At 35.6% G+C, this 15,455-nt stretch overlaps 1 protein-coding gene across 5 annotated transcripts in view; it reads left to right on the top strand.

The window, feature by feature from the left end:
• LOC137633618 (uncharacterized) overlaps window positions 1–15,455 on the top strand; it is an 871,256-nt gene that overhangs the window by 799,043 nt on the left and 56,758 nt on the right. The window contains exon 1 of one of the 5 annotated variants that reach the window (XM_068365884.1): window positions 3,431–3,508. The exons of the other annotated variants lie outside the window; for them this stretch is intronic. The gene's annotated coding sequence lies outside the window, so the exon portion shown is untranslated. Of the gene's footprint in view, window positions 1–3,430; window positions 3,509–15,455 lie in introns of those variants that run through there. 5 annotated transcript variants of the gene reach the window in all.

Here is a 15,455-nt window from a genome sequence, read left to right as displayed (position 1 = left end):
TAAAACCTTCCTATTCGCTCTTTCCACTAGCCCATGCAACTCTGGGTGATAGATCATGGTATTGATTTTCTTTATGCTAAGGAATTCACACAATGAGGTAAGGAAATTATTATTGAATTCTCCACCTGAGTCTGAGATTATCATATGTGGAATTCCATGTTTACAAATGTAACACACGTAAAACTTCCTAGCGCATTCAATCGCAGTTTTAGTTTTAAACGCTATCAGTTCTCTATATCGAATCAAAGCATCTACAATTACTAAGAGGTGCTTATTTCCTCTGTCTGACTCGTAAAATCCTGTTAATAAATCTAAATGTATCCTTTCAAATGGTTGATTGGGCACGGGATAAGCCCCTAGGCTGACAGGTGTTTTCGTGTGCCCTTTGTTTTCCTGACAAGTGCAGCAATTAGCTATGTGTTTTTTTTATATCTGTAAGCATCGTATGCCAATAAAACAATGATTTGGCTTTCTGTGACATTATGGAGAACCCCGGGTGTCCATGCAATGGATTTGCATGCAACCAGTTCAGGACAGTGGATATAAGTAAGATTGGTACCACTACCTAGTCGTTAGTCACATGTGGTGTATTGCGGGTTTTCTTTGTCACGGATCTACACAGAATATTGTCTTTGATTACATAATTCTGCTGCGTATACTTTATATATTCCTTTTCCTTACAATTTCCTTCAAAAGCATTTATTTTTTTTTCTAATTTCTGATCTTTTCTTTGCTCAGGCTGTGATAATTCAGCGCTCCAGCCCAGATCTTCCTGTTCAGATACAGTTTTAACAATAGGTATGGATGTTGATATATCTATTAAATCAGTTAATCGCTCCGTAAAAGATGACACGGGGTTGCGTGATAATGCATCAGCAATGATATTTGCTTTCCCAGGTAAATACCCGATTCTCGCGCCAAAGTCTTGAATGATCAAATGCCACCGAGTTCGTTTGGGGCTGTGACAAAAGCCTTTAAAGTAGTCGGTTAGGGGTTTATGATCAGTAAGAACCTTGACTGAATAACCGTATATTATGAACTTAAAATGCACTAGTGAATTAACAATAGCTAGCCCTTCCTTGTCTATTACTACATACTTACTTTCGGAAGTTCTCAGTTTTCGTGAATAAAAAGCTATCGCGAAAAACTGTTTTTCATATTGCTGAAGCAATACCCCACCTACTCCTAAGTCTGAGGCGTCTGTTGCAATGAAGAATTCCATACCGAAGTCAGGAAATTTTAAGATAGGAGAACTACACAGTTCATCTTTTAGGGTATTAAACGCCTGTTGATGCTGCCCAGACCATATGAAATCTACGCCCTTCTTCGTAAGATCAGTTAGGGGAGCCGCTATTATTGAATAATTGCGTATAAAACGCCTGTAATATCCACTACACCCAAGAAATTGCTGTATTCCCTTGACAATACTAGGTATCGAAAAGTTACGGATAGCAGACACCTTATCATGGACTACTTTAAGACCTTGGCTTGACACCGTAAAACCTGAATAGACTAATTCTGTCTTGAAAAATTCACACTTACTAATCTTTACCCTTAAGTTATGTCGTCTGTAGTACTAGTTCTAATTTACGTAGATGTTCTTCTAAGGTATGGGAAAAGATTACATGGTTGTCCTTATAGGCATGCAATATATATCCTTGCAAGTCTCCAAACACTATGTTAATCATTCTAGTAAATGTTATGGGAGCACAACGTAAACCAAATGGCATACCTAAAAATTCATAATGCTGTGCTGAAGGCTGTGTATGGGATACTATTTTCTTCTAATGATATCTGGTGAAAGCCTTTAAGTAACTCCAAACTGGTAAAATATTTATTCTGAACTAACAAAGATAAAATATCATCAGTACATGGCACTGGGAATCAATCAGGGATCATTTCCTCATTTAGGCGACGGAAATCTAGGCAGATACGCCATGTTCGATCTTTTTTCGGTACAACCAATAATGGAAAATTATAATGGCTGTTCGATTTCCTACTAACTCCTTCTTCTAGCATTTTACCTACTTCATCATTTATTTCATTCTGGAATTTCATAGGGAGTCTGTACGAAGGTACATAGATAATTTTCTGCTTGTCCTTTAACCTTATTAGATGTTCGATAACACCTGTTTTTTTAAGGATCCATCCGTAGTGGAAAAAACATCACGATATTCAGTTAAAAGTCCAAAAATTTCTGCTGAATTTCTTCTTCTTGAATGTCTTTATTGACTTTATTTTTAATAGATTGCAAAAGGGATTCATCCGCAACTGATTGAGCGTGATTGATTTCAGCGATGGTAAAAATACGATATTTATAAACTTCTACATCCAAGATATGTGGATTTTTGTGAATTACTAAAGTGGTATTTAAATGATTACAGACTTCAATATTACATTGTTGTTGTGAGCCTACTGTATAAATAGCTTATGTGACGGACAATCCGTTAGTTTTCAAAGTGTCGGAAAGGATTAATATTTCAGATCCAGGTAACGTTTTCTTTACTTGCACTATTAAATTCGAAGTTACGTTCGGCTCAATAGATTGCGTGCAAGATGGTATTACGGGTGACCGAGAATTCTGTTGGGTCGCGTATATCATATCTTTATTAATGAGACAAGTTTTTGATTCTTCAGCGTACGTCACTGTTTTATTTGTCGTCTCCTTTTTATCCAAAACTGATTTTAAGGTATTAGAAGACTTATAGAATTTTCCTTTGATATACACGCCGTGCTGGGCAGGGGCTAAGATAATGTTTTGATTGCCCATAGACGGGTATCCTATAATTACAGCTGGATACATATCAATGTTTTGTACAACAACAAAGGTATCGGCAAACGTGCGCTTACCGACCTTGTACTTAACATGAGTTACGCCTATTATATTTAATTTATTATTTCCTATACCCGAGAGCCTTACTCCGGACTTCTCCATAGGGAAGTTCGAAACCAACAAATGATATATCCTCAAATCCATGATATTACGTGGACTACCAGAGTAAAAAAATAACGTAAAGGATCGGTGTTCTAAATTTACAGCATATAATATTAGTCGTAACTTATTTTGGCTTATTATTGTGTGAATTTGTTGCAAATCTACGGGAGCATGCACTGATTTATTTGATTCGGTCGTGTGTTTCATAGGAAAATCTATTGCCTCACAATGATCTGATAAAATATTAAATGTATTATTTAATACCACTGATGTTGATATGAATGACCCAACATTACTCTCTTCCCCATTGGAGTTAATTATGTGGTATCTGCTTTGCTCTGCACATTCTGAAAATTAGTCTGACCTTGCAAGTTCTGGCTAGACGGCCTAGGATCATAGTTATTTGAAGAACTGTTTGTTTGTTTTTTATTTTGAACTGCATTGATGTTTGGCTGTTTCTTCTTATTGAACTGAGGATTTTTTTTTTATTTCCATAGGGAACTGACTGTGGAATTGACTGTGTAATTGACTGTGGAATTGACTGTGTATTTCTAGGATTCTGTTGTTGATTACGTGAGTAGCATCGACTATATGAATGAGTTGAACTATTATGTAACGAACAATATCGCGTTCTGCAGTCTGCGATCAAGTGACCTTGACGTTTGTAATTATAACACGTCATTCCTGCAACTTGACTATTATTAACTACGTTTACTTGTTGTGGCTTAGTTTCATTTTTTGCAAAAACTTGTGTAATCAAGGGATCAAGATCAGTACACTTAGACATGTGTTTCTTTATCTGTTTATACACATCCAATTCTGTACTTTCGGGCATTAACTTCTTATCAAAACACAGCACTATAGCTTCTGGCAACATAAGTGTCATGCAGGTTAAATACATTAATCATAAGAAATCTTTCATGGAGATGTTATCTCTAGTAAACCAAGTGGAATTGCCTAAAATAGCTTGATACTTGTTTTGCCTATCGGCAATGAGAGCTGCTCTCTCTCTGATATTAAGCCGAGTCAAAGTGGCTTGATTAAGTGTATTTCTTGATGTTAAAACTACATCTAAGGATTCCTCACCGCCATAGATCGCATGTAGCCTAACATTGAATGAATTCATCCCATATAAATGCCTCTTGAAATGAAACTCCCCTCAAGTACGCACTCGCATATCCTTCAGAAAAGTCTATAAAACTTTTAGCTTCTTGTAATTGTACAAATGGGTCTATGATTTATTTAGCATTTAAGTGAGCGTCGAGGGAAGAAATCCAAGACTCAACATTCTGAGATAAGACCCGATTTACACGACCTTGAAAAGGAAGGATAGCTGAACGTGCATTTACTAGTGTTACAATGGGAGCGGGGTTACTAGGTCCTGGGGTGGGGTTACTCGGACTCACAGAGGCGTCATGTTTACTTTTTTTTTCTATCTCTATGACTCCTTGCAATCATATCAGTATCTCTATATGAATACAGACGTTCACTGCGTAAACGCAAAAGCACTATGCAATAAAGGCTATAACATAATTCCCCATAACAATGATACTGATGTAAGGGAATTTCATGTTAGTAACGCCATCTATTGATTGGTTTTGAAGTTACCGTATTTGCGAAGTTTATGTTTATGATTTTATCCTTGTATTTTCAGTTTCATAATAGACTTTGAAAGATAAATTTTGTATTTTCTTTAGTCACGTTATAATCACCTAGCCGTGCAGTAAGTGGATTAACTGTTTGTGTTTATATGGAATATTGTTATCAGTTTAGTGAAATGTGTTAATCTTTAAAATTTTTGTCTTTAAAAGTGTATCTAAAATTGTTTAAGTGCATATTTAATTAGTCTTTACAAATTTGTATTAATCATAAGTGTAGTTAAATTTCACAAGGTATGTTCTTTCGTTTTCAGCTAGGGTAATCCTCGACCCTTGGGGAAACAGTGCACGACCTTAAGCAATCCCGAACCAAGAGATGCACTTTTTATAAATTCTCGAACTATAATCACAGGTTCCCGCTGTTACATCAAAGCATACGTTATATAGGTGACTCTGAATCCGAAATCCAAATTGGTTTGTTATTTAGCGTATGATAAATGTCAAGAGACCCATGAACAGTGACTTGTGTAATGTTCTGTGTTGTAAGGTTTATTTTTCTCGAGCATTTGTTGAGGTATTTATTCGTAACAAGACCTTTGGTGATTTATTATCTTTGTAATGGATATTAAAAGGGTGTCAGACAGATAAGTTAATTAATATTTTTATTGTTCGTCATTTGTTTATTTCTTTATTTCAGTATTACATCTTAAAATTTCATAATCCATAGTGGTGTTAATAAATTATAAATTGTAAATAAACTTTGTTTCTAAATTTCTGAATTTGTTTTACCATACCTAATCACAAATAAGCAGTGCTATCTTTACCAGGGAAAAATGTCTAAGGAATTCCCTGACAACTAATATAACGATATTTCCCGAGAACTTCTGAAAGAAAACGGAATTAGCACAGAGAAAAAAAAATTCTAGACGAGAATTCGAAGTTGAATAGTTTCCTTTAATGGAAAAAAAATGAATATTAGCAAACAATTCACACCAGCAATAATTGACGATGGGCGAAGGGTGATGTCGTCATTTCCTCTCTCTCTCTCTAGTTTGCGAGAGTTTAGCTGTTTGGGTGAATGTTTTCGGTCCGATATACCGTCGTAATTTTGAATGCGGTGAGTCCTGGTATATGATTCTTGAATGTTTAATAAACGTTGAATGTCAGTCTTTCGTTTTCTTAAGATGTTGATTGAAGATCCAGTTCCTCAGTTTGTATAACTTTTATAGTTGATATTCAATGTGTTCATTTCTTCGGTGGACGTAGATACTTCGTCAAAATTGTAGATTCATTACTGTTGTAACTGCTAAGTATTACAGTTAATTCTCTGGTTATTAAAGTAGATTAGCTGATTCTTGAAGTTTAACCGCTGCCACCAATTGCTGGTGTGGTACTGTTATAAACACACATTATGGTTCCAATCAAAGGTCTCTTCAATGTGCTATGTATTTTTAGACTTGCAGGTTACTTCTTCTGAATAATTCTATGTAAGTTAACTTTCAAAACAGTTCATTAGCAGCTCCATCACAGGAGTATAGATGATTTGGTCGGATGACCATTCCTTATGAGATGTTGACAAGAATTGAAAAAATATAATGTCTGATGATAATGTATACTTAGTTATATCAGCATTTATGTAAATATGTAAACACAACATTAATACAGGAAGTTATCTAGATCCGGTGAGACACAACTCTTCTCACGGTTGTATTGTCTTTAGTCTTCATGAAAAATGTTACATTGCAAAGGTTTGGCTTTTGCATCCTGTTTATAACTGACTTGACGTTTCTCACACTCCTATCTTCTCCATTAACCCCTTGGGTCATGGATTTAATCATATAATTTATAAACATTACACACACACACACACACACACACACATATATATATATATATATATATATATATATATATATATATATATATATATATATATACATACATATATATATATATATATTTGTACATATTGTTTATGACATCATTATTGTTAAGTTTGTTTCTTAAATATTAGGAAATATTTTCATGAGGAAATTCTGCAACCTGTGCATCCTAGATTTCACCAGTGTCCTATTCTGTAGTGAAATATTCGTGGACTGCATGCAAATTTTCAGAACCTTACAGTTACCTCCAAACAATATGATATTCTTTTATGCTAAAAAACTTTGATTTTTCATATGAGGCCATTATCTAAGCTTCAGATTTCTGGTTTTAAGAAAACAATAACATTGAAGTCCGATCTTATTACGGTTATTTATGACTAGGTAGCCTGCTTCTCATAAGCCCTGCTATCGATGTCATGACATTCATGTAATAAATGTTTATAGTAGGTGTAACTGTTGCCATTTGTGTTAAATCTACCGAAAACCAGATATGGAGTATTCTATCTTCAATTATCTTCTCACCGTTATAGGTAAGATTAAAGATGAGAGAACGGGGTCTTTAATTTTTGTTAATAATTTTAATGCTCACCATAGGGAATGGTTAAATTCTGTTTCCTTGACTGATCGCCTTGGCTTAAGAGCTTTGTATTTTGCTTCTGAACCAGGCACTAAGATATTCAGAAGTGAGATACTCACAGTTCTGGTAACCGCTCTTATACACCAAATCCCCCGGCGTTATAACTAGTGAAGTTGGTTTTCCAGTTAATTCATCTGATTACGTCTTTATTTAATATTTAGTGAAGTCTGGACTGCTTTACTCTGATTTATCATACTTTTGTAAGAATTAAATACAATCTCATGTCGACTAGAATGTGAATATGTGAGATCTTTTGAGCTTGAATTAGTTACGATTGAATAATAGCGTTGAGATTGTTGTTCCTTTGAATGAGAATTTAGACAACATAATTGAATAGGAGTATCCCTTCTCGAGTGCTAAGGTACCAAGTGAAGCAAAACTTTGTCCAATGATTATTGTAGATATGCTCATTTATTATTATTATTATTATTATTATTTGCTGAGCTACAACCCTAGCTGGAAAAGCAAAATGCTATAAGCCCAGGGGCCCCAACAGGGAAAATAGCCCAGTAAGGAAAGGAAAGAAGGAAAAATAAAATATTTTAAGAAGAGTAACATTAAAATAAATATTTCCTATATAAACTATGAAAACTTTAACAAAACAAGAGGAAGAGAAATTAAATAGAATAGTGTGCCTGATTGTACCCTCAAGCAAGAGAACTCTAACCCAAGACAGTGGAAAACCATGGTACAGAGGCTATGGCACTACCCAAGACTAGAGAACAATGGTTTGATTTTGGAGTGTCCTTCTCCTAGAAGAGCTGCTTACCATAGCTAAAGAGTCTCTTCTACCCTTACTAAGAGGAAAGTAGCCACAGAACAAATACAGTGCAGTGCAGTGGAGAGAGAGGAGAACTATCATCTTTTTAAGGACAACAAATTAGATTTGATTTGGAATAACTTTACTGAACTTAGAGCTTCCAACTGAAAAGGAATACAATATAACCACAATGTAAAACCTTTCTTATACAAAGAAGGTTTATAACTAGTGGACTGCCGTTAAATATGTAATCTTTGGTGTAGATATGAAATTGTTAGTTTCTTTTAATATCTAAACTAAAATTATCTAATATCAAACTATGAAATATTGGAATAAATATAGAAAAAAAATACAAAAAACTAGCATTTTTATTCATATAAATATTCATCAAGATAATCAATGTTACTTATTACGTTACTTTAACTGTCAAATGAAATCAATCAAAATAATAGAAAAGAGGACGAGTCAGTAAGGTAGAATAATACATGAGAATATTTGAATAGATTTCTTCAGCTGTTATGATGATATTGGTACAAAGGCTTCAGGCTTGAAAACGTCGGCAAAAGGTGGCTGGAGTTCTGTTGAAACTGGCACAATATCTTTGGATTCGAAGCCCTTACGGAACGATGGAATCAAGTTGGGATATCAGAAATCTTCTCCAAGAATTCAATGATAGAGTGGTGCTAAGGCCATGCTTTAGGCAGTGTTGCCTACTTTTTGTCGAAGCAGGAATGGCAGACTTCTTCAATTCTTCTTTATTCAGAGGCAACAGGATTTTGGAAAGATGGCATCAAGTTGGGACATCAGAAGTATTCTCCAAAAATTAAATGATAGTGTAGAACTGAGGCCATGCTTCAGGCAGTGTTGGCTACTTCTTGTCCAAGCAGGATGGGCAGGCTTTTTCAATTCATGTCTATTCACACGCAACAGGATATTGGAGATAATATTTTATCGGTTGTCATTCTATACAAGGGTTTTCTTTCTTTTCTAAAATTCTTCTTGCTGATTGGTTTCCTCAAAAACGCATACATCGATCATGCCATTGAAGCTCCTAAAAAAAAATTCTGATACAATCGCTACATCGTGTTAGCCATAATAAAAGCTCTGTAGGTGTCAACTTGTGATGACATTTTTCATAAACATTGAAATATTTCGAGGCTTTGTTATTCAAAAGAAACTTGACTCTACTGATTAAAGCGATGACAACTTGGGCCAAGCCCTGTTCATCTAGGCTTGGTTTTTCTCAAAAATGCTGACAAAAGTAAGGTGTTGACAGCATTGGCCAAACTCTACAGTAGTTGAATCTCACTTTGCCTTTTGTCTGTTTTGATAACATATTTCTTCAATAATATGGAATCTGAATATGGCACAAGCTGCCCCCCACCAAAAAAAAAAAAAATTGAGAAAAAGCTCTCTATATTTTTTTTAAAGGTTAGCCAGGAAAAAATCAAAGATTTATCACTGAACTGGGTAACAACTGTGCCTCATGCTCCAACATAATATTAGGAAATAATTCTTCTTTGACACTCCACCCTTAATTCATTGATGTGGGGAAAGACGAAGGCTTTTATTATTCTGAAAAATCTCTAGAAAGGCTCTCAGCTATGACATTAATCTTTCATTTAATAAGAATTATCTTCTGTTTAAAATCTTGTAATCCTAATCCCGAATGAATAACACCTTTATTCCTATTCCTAAATCTCTCCAAATAAATTAACGAATTATGATCTGTATACGGAGTTAATACATGACTATTGCGTATATAAATGTTAAGGTGTTGCAAGGCTAAACCAAACCTGGACAATTCCTTTTCAATATTTGAATCGTTTTGCTAAGTTTTATTTAGTTTCTTTGAATAATACGAGACTGGGTGCTTCGTCCCTTTCACTTATTGCAACAAGACTCCACCTATGCCAATGTTATTAGCATCAAACGCTAAATTAAATTCCTTGTTAAAATTAGGTAACAATAATATTGGCTCTTAAAGTGATACGGCCTTGAATATACGGAAAGCTTCTACATACTACTCATTGAATGCCAAACCATATTTCTTTTTAAAAAGATTAATTATTGGAGCACTAATATCTGAAAAGTTTGGCAGAAATTTGTGGAAATATTTATTGTTAGGACTGGGAATCTAATGATAGAAAATCTTTCCGATATCTACTTTATCACCTAAATAAGGGGTAGTTTTCTGAATTTGCGTTTCATTAGATTTCAAGCAAGATTTGCTTTTTCAAGGCCTGCCGGGAGTTTAGCTAAAATTCCTAATAATTCATACTAAGTTTTTGAAAACAAAAGAAGGTCCTCTAAATACACGACAAAATATCAATACCATTTAAAACTTCATTTGTTAACCTTCTGGCTGTATTTTGTAATGAAATAAAAAAATAATTTGCTATAGGATCATAACTAACGAACGGAATTCTACAGTGGATATTTTACTAGCTCGTCTCCATAAATATCTTGTTAGAGGTGGTGTCAATTCAGTAGTAATAGATGATTTTTTTTTTTAATTAAGGTCTAGACTCATTGGACAAACATAATCATTAAAATAAAGTTTAAGATATGGGAAGAGATGTACTTTAAACCCATGTAAATCCTCAAAAAGAAAAAAAATTTGAGGTTAAATATTATCAAATACAAACTGATATTTATTTAACCCAAAATAATATACATTACAAAATAATGTTATGTATGGAAAAGGGAATTTCCTTTTGCTGTGAATTGGGACTAGCTTGTAAAAAAGATATACCTCAACCCTATGGATATCATTGAACCTTAACCTATGCTGTCGCAGCATTGAAGGGACCTGGAAGAGTTATATTCTTTAAGATCCTGGAAGACCTGACAGGATGACATTCTTCGAGATTCTGGTAGCCATGAAAGGTGGAAATTCTTAGGGGTTTCTGATACCCTGGCAGGATTATATTCTCCAGGATTCTGGCTGTCCTGACAGGATAAGATTCTTCAAGGATCAGGCTGTCCTGACAGGATGAAATTTTTCGATTTTCCGACAGCCTTGACAGAATGATATTCTTTAGGATTCTGGCAGCCCTCCCATGATGAGATTCTTTAGGGTTCTGGGAGCCCTGACAAGAGGAAATATTTCGAGATTCTGACACCCGTGCCATGTTTAGATTCTTTAGGGTTCTGGCAGCCCTCACAGGATGACATTCTCCAGGATTCTGGCAGCACTGTCAGGATATGCTTCAAGATTCTAGGAGCTTTGTGAAGAACACATTCTTCAGGATTCTGGCAGCCCTGACAGGATGACATTCTTCAGAATTCTTGCAGCCTTGACAAGATGGCATTCTTCAGGATTCTGGCAGCCCTGAGTAGATGATATTCTTGAGGTTTCTGGCAGTCCTGATAGGATGACATTCTCCTGGATTCTGGCAGCCTTGACAGTATGACATTCTTGAGGATTTTGGCAGCCCTGACAGGATGACACTCTCCAGCGTTTTGGCTTCTTTGGCAAGATGAAATTCTTCAGGATTCTACCAGCTCTGAAAGGATGATACTTTTTACGATTATTAAAGACGCAATGGAGAAGTACATGTGCAGCCTTGACAAGATGACAATAACTTGTCTACTGTGATGAAGAGCCAGTGAAGTTTGTAGTTAAGCCTAGGCTACGTTAATAGGGTCAACCTGACAGAGAAATTGGCTAGTTTAAGTAAAGCTGTCTTGGCAATAAGATGCATAATGTCTAATAAACAGACACAGCCATCTGCTATGTCTTTGGCCGTTTCAAGAGTTGGCTGCATAAGTTGCAAAAAAAAAAAAAAAGCCTAACAAAATTACTCAAATGTCAAAGAATTAAAAACCTATGTGAAGTTCCTTACCTGCTCCAGAGCTAGTCCTATCTCCTGCAGAAATGAGGTAATGGTTTTTGCATTATAATTATGTTGGTCTACCTTTTTTTGCTGCACTTCACGCCTCAAACTGGTCATTCTCCTTAATGTCCAGAATCTTACCCCCAAAACATAACAGCATCTCCTGAATTGTAGACATCTTCCTCATCCATCTTCACCAGTTTGAAATAATTCACTTAAGAAAAAATTGAACTATTAATGTAGGCTAAAACAATAATGAAGCCATTCACCTGAAATATAAAATGAATGATTGAATGTATGTTAGAATAAATAGATTTATGAAATCAAAAGATTAGAAGAAAACAATTAGAGTATCCTCTCTGGGCTAGGGGAAAAAACTATTGGAAGTCCCTCACATCTGGTTCGTTTCTTTTTGAAGGGTAGGAGTCATCCACACTGTCCCCCATGTCCTCTAAGAAATGCGAGGACTCATCAAGGAGAACAGGATTATAATCATCTTTGTCGGTGATAACCTGCTCTCTATTCTTGGCATCTTGCTGCTTCTATTGAGCCTTCCTCTTATTTTCGCCCTTGGCCCAGAAATAAATTCTTCTTTTTCAGTCAGTATGAAGGCCTTGACTTTTTCTGGGTCCTTGCCTAAGGGTGACCAGGGGCGGTAGTGTAGGATCGGACACACTCAGGAGTAATAGGCTGGTCTAGTTTTGTTGGAGAGCTATAAGACTTCCTGCAGGTAGAATCAGAGCTGGGTGGTTGTCATTTCCAAAGTTGAGGGCCCAAGATATAGTTCTCTAGGAGAAATCTAAGTAAGCTCCCAAACCAGAGTCAGAGCTGGTATTCTGACCTCATCTGAGGAAGGATATGGAGAAACTCTTAAAAGGCCCAATGACAGACATATCCATGTCACTCTGATGACGGCCTTCTGCAATACATACTCAATATCCTGAATGTTCACGAGACATTCTGCATTTTCAGTTATCAAAAGGATCTTATTGTCCATTGAGCAAGAGGTCCTTTCTTTGACAAGCTGAAGCATCTCAAGGAAACACTCACCATTGTTCCATCCATTTTGATGCAGTATTTCTTTGGACCTATCAATAGTTCCTCGCATGATAGAATCATTCCTTCTCTTTCGTCGAATTATAAATACTGGAGGGATGTAATAGCCTGAAGCATTCATGATAGAGCCACAAGGCATTGTGGAATTTCGTTCACGGGATATCTGAGAGGCAAAAGGCTGACGTTTTTCACATAAGACCTTCACTGGCTTCGTCATAGTAGACAAGTTACTCTCCATTGCTTCTGTGTAAAGCCTTGAAATAAACTTCGTTTGCGGGGTTCAATCCAGAGTGCCTAGCAATGGTCATGCTCTCAGGAGCCTTCAGGGTGAAAACAAAGGCAGACCAAACTTTTAAAAATAACTCAAGAAGCGTTCAACTACGGTTTTCGCTTAACAGCATCTTACTGAGATCGCTTCTAAGTAATGGGTTAGAGTATCCGTGATTGAAAATAGATAGTTAATAGAATTTTAATAGAAGGATATTGTCAATACAATGCTTCTAGAAGGATAAAATCACTTACTACAACACCACATACACTCACTGCACGGACTCCATAGAGTATACTGCGCTTCCTGAAGGCTGAAATCACTAGTTACAACTTGGCAATCATGCACTTTATTGCATACCCTCTATGTTCAACGGTTAGGAAAGTCTAAAATTATTGACAGATCGTTGATCAGGCAGCCTCAATAACGTAAAAAAAAAAACATACTACAGAGCTTTAGCAACGTTTACAAGGCTACCTTATCACTTTCACTCACTGCACATCTATAACATTTACAACCCATCCAGAAAGCTCAAATCCCTTCCAAGCGTTTCCTCAGCCAGCCTCCTCAGTATTTATAGCACTTTCTCTCCCTTACTTCTAGGCAAAGGTCTACCTATATCAATTGCGATATTCTTAAAAGGCTCCCCCTCCGATGGAATGTTATATAACGGAGCTCTGGGAATTAATTGATTGGGATTACCATCAACTTGACACTCGTGAGTTTTATCTACACCTGAAAGTCCTTGATCATCATAAACTAATTTCAAAAGTAAATTGCGAAGCTTCCTAGGAATTAGTAATTGTTCAATAATCTCTTTGCTAACTGATTTGGGGCAAACATAATGACAAAAGATTTGCATAAAAACAGTATTGGTATAATTATCCAACTGATATTGAAAAATGCAAGTCAGTATCTCATATTCTCTCTGCAAATGGAGTAGCTCATCCGTATTCATAATGTTGGTGCCTAAACCATCTCAGTAACTATTACTTAAATCCAGTATATCGACTATGTCTACATCACTTTTCTTGACAGTTACATCGTATGCTTCTCTAACACTTTCACCACCGATAGGGTCATTCTTTTCAGCCACAGTCCTGCTAAGATTAAAATCAACGCATCCATCAAACACGTTCGAATCCATGAAAAAACTATGACAGTAGTGTATATCTGTAATTAAATTGACCTACTTACTACCATTTTAAGAACTTAAACCTCACTTACAATAGAATTCACACTTTTTGATATAGTTCAATCATTACCGACTATAATGAAAACGCTGCCATTAGGCGTATGACCTAAAACTGTTAGTTTTACATATTTTGTAAGTTCATTTTCAAAGAACAAACAAACAATAAAATTGTTTAAAAACGTACCTAACATAACTTTTTCTTTCATATTGAATATGGTTCTTGCTGGTACACCAACTATTCTAATGAGGGGGACAGCCGTTTTGGTGTCCCTAAGTAAGAAACTTCTCTCAAGCACACTCCTTCAAGAGAGGAAACTACACCTTCAGACAAGAAATTTCCATAAAAGGTCCTAGTTTCTTTTATAATTTCATTAACTAGAGACACGGGTTTATTGAAATTTCTCACCTTCTCCATACAATTCCTTGCTAGATATCTTTTCTAATTACATCGAAAAAAAAAATATCTCCATCCTACTACCTGCTCATTTGCTCTTGCAAAACATGGAAGTATGACCTGGTTTTCTACAAGCACAACAATAATCAAATTTACCTGTATTACTATTGTTAAAACTGCTTATACCATGTTGAATCTTACAAGAGAAAGGATTATTTTGCTTCTTACTATCACTCAAACTCATATACCAATCTTTTTGCTTCTGTTGAAGATTTTTCATGGGTATTTCTTATAAATACCTTAAATATCTGGGGATGTGTTATCTCTAATGTTTTCTAGCAAAAACTAAATTCTTGAGATCATCAAAATTATAAAATTTAGCAGGGGTTAACTAACCTCATTATTATATTTCGAAATTCTTTCCATATGCTATATATGTGCTGCTCTCATCAATACTGAAACTTCTGAATTTCTTATGGTACATCTCGGGTACTAACCTGAATGCACTAAATACAGTTTCCTTAACAATATCATAGTACTTGATCTCATCGTCAGAGATACAACTATACACAGAGAGTGCCGTACCACTATAAATACAAAATCCACCGGCTTTCTGGACAACCCACTCTGTTTTTTAACTTTTTGAAAGAGATGAAATATTCCGTTACATCTTCCTCAATTAACTTTGTCATTAATTTCAACACTGCTCCCCTTTCTAAATTATCAGAGTCATCGTTCAATGATGAATCACTACCTTGTCTGCTACCAGAACCATTACTTCCTTGTCTGCTACCTGGTGGACAATTATGAATATTTTGCAATAGACGAGCGATTTCTAACTCATTCTTACGATGTCTATCATTTTCTTCTAGCTGTCTCTAATTTTCTTC

The sequence above is a fragment of the Palaemon carinicauda genome, chromosome 43 (assembly GCF_036898095.1).
Source record: "Palaemon carinicauda isolate YSFRI2023 chromosome 43, ASM3689809v2, whole genome shotgun sequence".
NCBI lineage: Eukaryota > Metazoa > Arthropoda > Malacostraca > Decapoda > Palaemonidae > Palaemon > Palaemon carinicauda.
Note: the sequence above shows the minus strand (reverse complement) of the source record. Positions and strands in the feature narration are given on the sequence as shown.